Source organism: Cavia porcellus, unplaced genomic scaffold (genome assembly GCF_034190915.1).
Source record: "Cavia porcellus strain 051 isolate PalLab524CR breed Dunkin Hartley unplaced genomic scaffold, mCavPor4.1 scaffold_2, whole genome shotgun sequence".
In the NCBI taxonomy this organism is placed as follows: domain Eukaryota; kingdom Metazoa; phylum Chordata; class Mammalia; order Rodentia; family Caviidae; genus Cavia; species Cavia porcellus.
Window position 1 is genome coordinate 146,198,740 of NW_026947485.1, and position 7,097 is coordinate 146,205,836.

The 7,097-nt window shown below is 36.6% G+C and overlaps 1 long non-coding RNA gene across 1 annotated transcript in view; it reads left to right on the forward strand.

Moving 5' to 3' along the window:
* The first annotated feature begins 5,795 nt into the window (after window positions 1-5,795).
* Window positions 5,796-7,097, forward strand: part of LOC134475307 (uncharacterized) — a 14,589-nt gene continuing 13,287 nt past the window's right edge. The window contains exons 1-2 of the long non-coding RNA XR_010046455.1: window positions 5,796-5,928; window positions 7,027-7,097. The exon at window positions 7,027-7,097 is cut by the window's right edge and continues 3 nt beyond it. This is a non-coding gene — a long non-coding RNA (uncharacterized LOC134475307). The remainder of the gene's footprint in view (window positions 5,929-7,026) is intronic.

Here is a 7,097-nt window from a genome sequence, read left to right on the forward strand (position 1 = left end):
AAACTCCAGCAGGAGCAAACCATCAAGGGCCACATTTTTGCAGGTTTTAACAGCAAGAGGCCTACTAAGTTCTCATAGTGATCATCAGAGAAAAGTTCTAGCAGGAGGAAGAGAAATAGAACGATCTTAAGATGTATTAGAGCATTCTGCTTTGAAAGTCCTGCTGTTAAAAGAATCTATTTTACCTAAGCCTAACCTGCTGGGGTTTTTTCAGAGCCTAATCTACCCAGGGAAAGAAGTGCCCAAGCTTTCCCCCTCTTGGCATTATGGCCCATGTAATCAGAGAAGAGAGTTATGAGGCACTGGTGAAGTTCAAGGCCAACGGTTCACAAACAGGATGACAGATTGCTTCCTCATCTCCACACATCACCACCAAAATAATAAAAGTCTATTTACTACAGTCCTTTTTGCCCAGCATCTGATATCTACCTTTCAACAAAAATTACAAGGCATATTAAAAGGCAAACAAAAACTCCCACAATTTGAAGACTTTGACCATACATCAGAACTAGAGTCAGATTTGCAGGGACTACTGTTATTATAAGACCAGGAATTTACTGTAATGCTTACATTATCCATCTGTTCTTGAGTGTTGTAACTTTTTCCATCAATCCCCCTAACATAGTGGTCATCTAGTGTAATGAAATTAGGGAAGAAATCAGTAACATTAAAAATGTCTAGAAGAATCTCAGTATTTGGAGATTGAACAACACACTGGTAAATAATGAATAGGTCAGAAAAGAAATCATTAGAGAAATGTTAAAATTTAAAATATTTTGAGCTAAATGGAAATGAAAATGCCACATAATAAAATTTATGGGATATAGCAAAAATAATCCTCAGAGGAAATTTACAGTATTCAGTACATGTATTAGAATAGTAGAAAGATCTAAAATTCAGTGATCCTCATGTCCACAATATATAATTAGGAAAAAAAAGCAAACTAAGTGCAAGGTAAATAAATAAAATAAATAATAAAAATTACAATTAAAATTGATGGAATAAAAAGTAGAAATCAATATAAAAGTCAATAAAACAAAAAATGGATTCTTTGAAAGACGGATAAAATCAATAGCCCTCAAGCTAGGCTAACAAATCTAGATACAGATCACAGCCCTTCACAACAGCGCACTCAAAATAGATGATAGGCCCGAATGTGTAACATAAGACTCATAGAAGATGACATAAGAAAATATCTAGATGATCCTCCATATGGCAATGACTTTGTGCATGTGTGTGTGTGTGTGTGTGTGTGTGTGTGTGTGTGCACGCAAGTGTGTGTCGATACAGGGCTTTACACATGGGTTAGCAGATGCTCTACATTGAGCGGCATCTGCGTGCAGCAGTGATATTTTGTAGGCAACACCAAAACAAGGTCCATTAAGAGAAAACTGATCATATGGACTTTATTAAGATTAAAAAATTTTGCTCTTTGAAACACAATGTCGAGTGAATAAGAAAACAAATAGACTGTAGAAAAGTATTTGCAAATGATATCTCTGATAAACAAAAGCTCTTAGCTGTAATATATAAAGAGTTCTTAAAACTGATCAACAGAAAGCAAATAATCTAATATAAAAATAAGCCAAAGGCCTGAAAAGGTACCAAAGAAAGTAAAGATGGTATTAGGTATATGAAAAGGTATTCAGCATCAGATGTCACTCAGGAATTGAGATTAAAATATCAATATGAAATCTCCACACACCTGTTAAAATGGTCAAAATCCCAAACACTGACGATACCAAATGCTGGTAAGGATGCAGAGCAACATTGTACAAACTAAACAAAATTTTACTGCACAGTTCAGAAACTGCACTCTTCGGTATTTATCCCGAGGAGCTAAAAATATCTGTCCACAAAACACCTCCACATGAATGTTTATAGCAGCTTTATTCATAATCGCTTAAGCGTGGAAGCACCCAAAATGAGCTTCAGGAAGTGAGTGGACAGATACACCGCGGTATGTACCATCCATGCCCCATTACTCGGCACTAAAAAGACATGAGCTGCCAAGGCAGGGCAAAATGTGAAGGAAACTCATATGCATAGTGCTAACTGGAAGAAAATACTGCAGCTTGCATAAGCCAACCAACTATATGACATTCTGGAAGACTTCAGACACACCCTACCAATCCTGGCTCGATAACTTAACTAGCTGTTTGCTTTCGGTCAATGACTTAAGCTCTCTTTTCTTTAAACTACTCATCTGTGAAATAGAGCTAAAGACTCTCTCCTTCATGTTCTGAAAATGAAAGAAAATAGAGCATATAAAGAGCTTAGCGTGGTGCCAGATGGAAAAATAAACATTTGCCAAATATTTCATGTAGGAGAAGTCCCACGGTAGATTCTCAAAGATACAATGAAGGTAAATCATAATGAGCACTCTCCAGGAGTTCATAATCTAGTAAGAACTATAAAACTGCAGTTATACTAATTCTTTTTTTCACAAAAAGAAATGTGATTTGACCAGGAGTTGAGGGCCTTAAAGGGGAATATTGCTGTCGTTTTTGTAAAAATAGAACCCTTCAGACAAGTGTAAAGACTATGTCAGATATTTTGCACCCATATAGTCCTCTAAAGAACTCAAATCCTGGTATTAGTCAGCTTTATAGCCTTGATGAACTTCACCAACAGGAAGCCACTAAATGTTTTGTCAGTGCTATATTTGGTGCCGGTTTAGCGCTTACTTAGAGAACCCTCTGCTGTATTGATCTTCTTCCCTCAGATATGACATAACCTCCCTTGGGAAAGTGAAAATAGAGCGATGTGAGCTAAGCTTAGCTTCAGAATTTATATCTGCAGGATATGAAACACTAAACAGGCAAAAGCATTCAAGAACATTTTTCATCAAAAAGTAATAGAAAAATAACTCCCTAGTAACCGTACTGGAAATCTGACCACAAGAACAAAAAAAAGAGATGTATTAGAACTTTTCAAATAATTTAAATATAGACATGCTTCACCTGCAGCCTACAGAAACTTCCTGAAGTCTTTACCAGACAGAGCAGAATTCAGTATAGAGGAATTATTAACATTAAGAATCTCTGTTTATCCCAAACCAGTATCAAAATCTTTTTGGTGTTAATCTACAGTGAAATTCTGGCTGAATAATTTTAAATAGGACATAGCAGAAACACTAAAGGTAAAGGCTTGCTGAATTCAGTACCTAAACTAATTACACTTAAAGAACCACTGTCAGGGCTTTTAAAGAAATACAACTGTTGCAACCAAATTAGAACTTTAGAAGTAATAAAAGTTAACACGATTTTTTAAAATGATTTAAAAGATATTCATGATACTCTTTCTGGAATTTTATTTATGTTAAGTCATTTTTAAAAAGCAAAGTAGACAATGGTGACACATTTATTTTCCACCATAATTCAGATAAATGTAATATTTAATTGAAAATTGCTTAAATGGCATGCTTCCAATTTCCATTCCTCAAAGAAAATCCAATTGTACAGAATACCTGGGGCTCCAAAATATTCTTTAAAAATACAATATTAAACATTGTTTCATTGGTTTTCTACATTTAGACTCAAGGCCTGGAAAAGCATAGAAGATACATTTTTGTTTTCAGGGTGAGATGTTAATGTTGACGATGAAAAAGCAAAAGCGGAAAAAAGGATGTAGAAGTGGGAAGGAAAAGCTGAGAAAAGAGTGAGCATCCTACAGCTCAGCTTTATTTATTTTACAAAGCAGCAAATCGAGAAATTATTTTCAAACAAGAGTTATACGATATTACTTAAAATGTAAAGATTCGTAAAAACCAAAAATAATCATCAAACATAAGCATGAGAGATTTGATTGTGTGAGTTATAAACCTTTCTTCTTGGCTGGAAGCCTACTGATATGATCTATTGATTACAGCAGACTAAAGGAACAAGCATATTTTTTAAAAGTTATCTAAGTTGTCTCCAAAATTTTAGAGAATAAAGATTAAAAGATGTTGCCTTTGGGAAAGATAACTGGAAATGGTGAAGAATGGGTGAAAAACTTACTTTTCATCATGAACTCATAAGTATTATTTATTATTTGCCGTGTGTAGGTGTTACTTTGAAATATGAAATTTATTAAAACAGTATTACTATGTGTGCATACTGATATTATTATTTATTCATAATTATTTAGAAAAATTAATGTAATAATAGGTAACTTCAAAAAAATGTGCAGAACACTCTCTTGATGAATCACCAGAAGAATAAAAATGCCTCTTTTCTGTAAAGTTCAGTATTTTCCTGCTCACTAATATTTTACCAGTGAAATAGGGCCACAAAATAAGTCCCAGTGAAATAGGCTCATGAGGGAAAACATTATTCATATTTAACAACTAACACCCTATTCATCAGTGTAATAGAAAGAGAAACAACAAAGGCTATACTTCCAGACATTACCAGAAATATATGCATGATAATGAGAAGGTTTCATCATTTAATCTACTAAAGGTCTTGGTTTCCTCCTCTGCTAAATGAGAGTTGGGAAATGAGGCTTTGAAGTTTGCTTCGGGCTCAATGTTATATGATCTTCAACAAAGTACTTTATTTGATATGATCATAATCAAAGAGTTCAAAAGTTAGAGTTTCTGGAAGTCAGCTAATCTGGTCTTTCATTCTTCAGAGCCAAAATTGGGTTCTCATGAAACTGTCAGAACCTAGGATAGAAGGGTGGTGGGAGCAAAGCCAGAGCCTGGATCTACAAGCATCCACACTGTCAGTCATGTATGTCTTCCGCCTTAGTCAACTTGAGTTTCTACAGCAAAACAAAACACCGTGGACCAGAGGCTTAGGCAACACAAGTGTACCAGAGTCCCAAGGGCAGGGTGTCAGCACTGCTCTTTTCTAGCTAGTCAGGAGCCCCTTTGCTGGATGCTCACTTTGTCCTCGGTGTATGTGAGTGTGTGTGTGCATGTGCGTGTGCGTGAGTGTGTGTGTACAGAGGAGATGGGGGATGTCTTCCTCTTCCTATAAGGCCACCTGTCCTTTCAAAATAGGTCTCAACTCAAATGACCTTACTTAACCCTAATTACTTCCTAAAAAATGACTCTCCAAATATAGTTACTTTGGGGATTAGGATTCAATATGAATTTGAGAGGGACAATGTCCAGCACATCGCCTCTTCTTTTGAAAAATAGATGGCAACTACATATCTCTCATCCCTGCCAATTTGATACAACTCTTGTCCCTTTATTCCAATATTCCTTTTTGAAGGAAATAATACTTCGGATAAAGCAGATGAAAATATTTCACAGCTTTATATTGCTTCTCATTTCTCATAGTGGACTTAAGATACTAACTGCGTAAATGTTTGCATGTGATACATTTCACACTTCCTCTGCATCAGACAACAAACGTAACCATGATGAGTTATCCTGTGGTGACTTTCCAAGCTCGCTTACCAGTTGCTCTAGCAAATCCACTTCCAGAGAGCTCTTTCAGCAAAATACCCTGGAGTAAAAAACTACAGCTAAACACCGATTAAAGCTGATAGATTTCTACAAAGGAAATGTCTCTTAGTTAAACACTTCCTTTATAGTCCAGCCTCACAAAACAGTATCCAAAGCCTTCCTCTCAAACTGACAGACACAAGCAATGCATTCTAGCCTGCCTGATGCAGGGGCTGTATTTTCACTTCAGGGTTATGTAAAAGAGCTGGTGCCCTAAAGATGAAACACTCATGGATTTGCCAGAATTTAAAAGTGAGGAACTAAGGATGGGAAACTCAGTTTTACAGGAAATTGCACCAAAGTATACCATGTTGCGAAGTGATAAGAGACAAACAAACCCCAAGAAGTTACTGACAGTATACTTGCTTAGTAAAAAGAAAAACAAACACACATAAGAGAGAAGGGTGTATACTATACATCATGGAGAAAATACGTTAGAAGATTATTTAGAGGTGAAGTTATCCAAATTCCTTCTCTCCGAGATTGTAAGTACCTCTCTTGGATGGGTCAATCAGGACATACTTCTATGGCTCTCAGGGTACTTGGGGTGGGTATCTTTAATTGAACCATTATATATTATCTTTCAATGATTTTTCAAAGTTTAGTTCTCACACTTTCTACATTAGACTCATCTTTACATTCCCCAGCACCTCTAATTTTTTCACATACACCCTTATTTAACATGCAGATCCTTCAGCAAATCCAAAGAATACATCTCTGATTACGAGCTGAAGAATCTGAATTTGTTACCAGTCATCCAGATGATTCTTCAGTACACTACATTTTGAGAGCCATTGCTGCCACATTAACTGTTATTTTGTCTCTCAACTCCATTGTAAACACTTTCGATGACATGAACTATGATTTATCCACCTCTTTGTTCTGAATGACAAGCCCACGTGAGCACTCAATAACTAGGTGTTGACTAAAACCCCAGGGATACCACTATCTAAGTAGAAGGCAGAGAAATACTTCACTTATAGAATGACTGGCTGAATCCAAAGAGTGACACTAAATTGTCAAAATCAAAATGAAATAAGTTAGAGATTAAGCTCGGTTCTGATTCTAAATTGACTCAAAAACCCGCAAAGTGTTACTCATCTTACTCTGTGGGTAACCAACCAAGGCCTGGCCTGTCAGTTGAGTGCCCTGACTCAAGAATTCCAGATGCCAATGAGAAACTGGGTTGATGCACACTGAAGAAGCCAAGCAGCTCCTCATTTCTAAAATCCCCATCAGCTAAGGATGGAAGAAAGGGATTCATTGCTGCAGCTGAGATTGGAAAGAGGACAGAAAAAGAAGCCAGGTGTCAGAACGAGGAGTCCAGGAGCCACAGGAGAAGTTGGCCCAGCCATCAGGTTATAGCTTGCCCCAAAAGCCACTTTTAGAAACACTTTAAAAAGTGAGGATTTGGATCTAAAGGTACTTCTAGAAAGTAGAGCACTGAGATTGCAGTGGGTCATTGCGAAACAAAAAGATAGTTACTGAAACCATTTACTGAAAGATTTGAAATCCTGCTACTCAACGGAGTATGTAGAATCTGGGGAACAGAGTTAGATTTGGCAATTTCTGTCTTTTCACAGGAGAACATTCAGGCCCCTAGAAACAGAATATGCTACCTGCTCAAGGAGACAAGCTACAGAATGTAACCTAA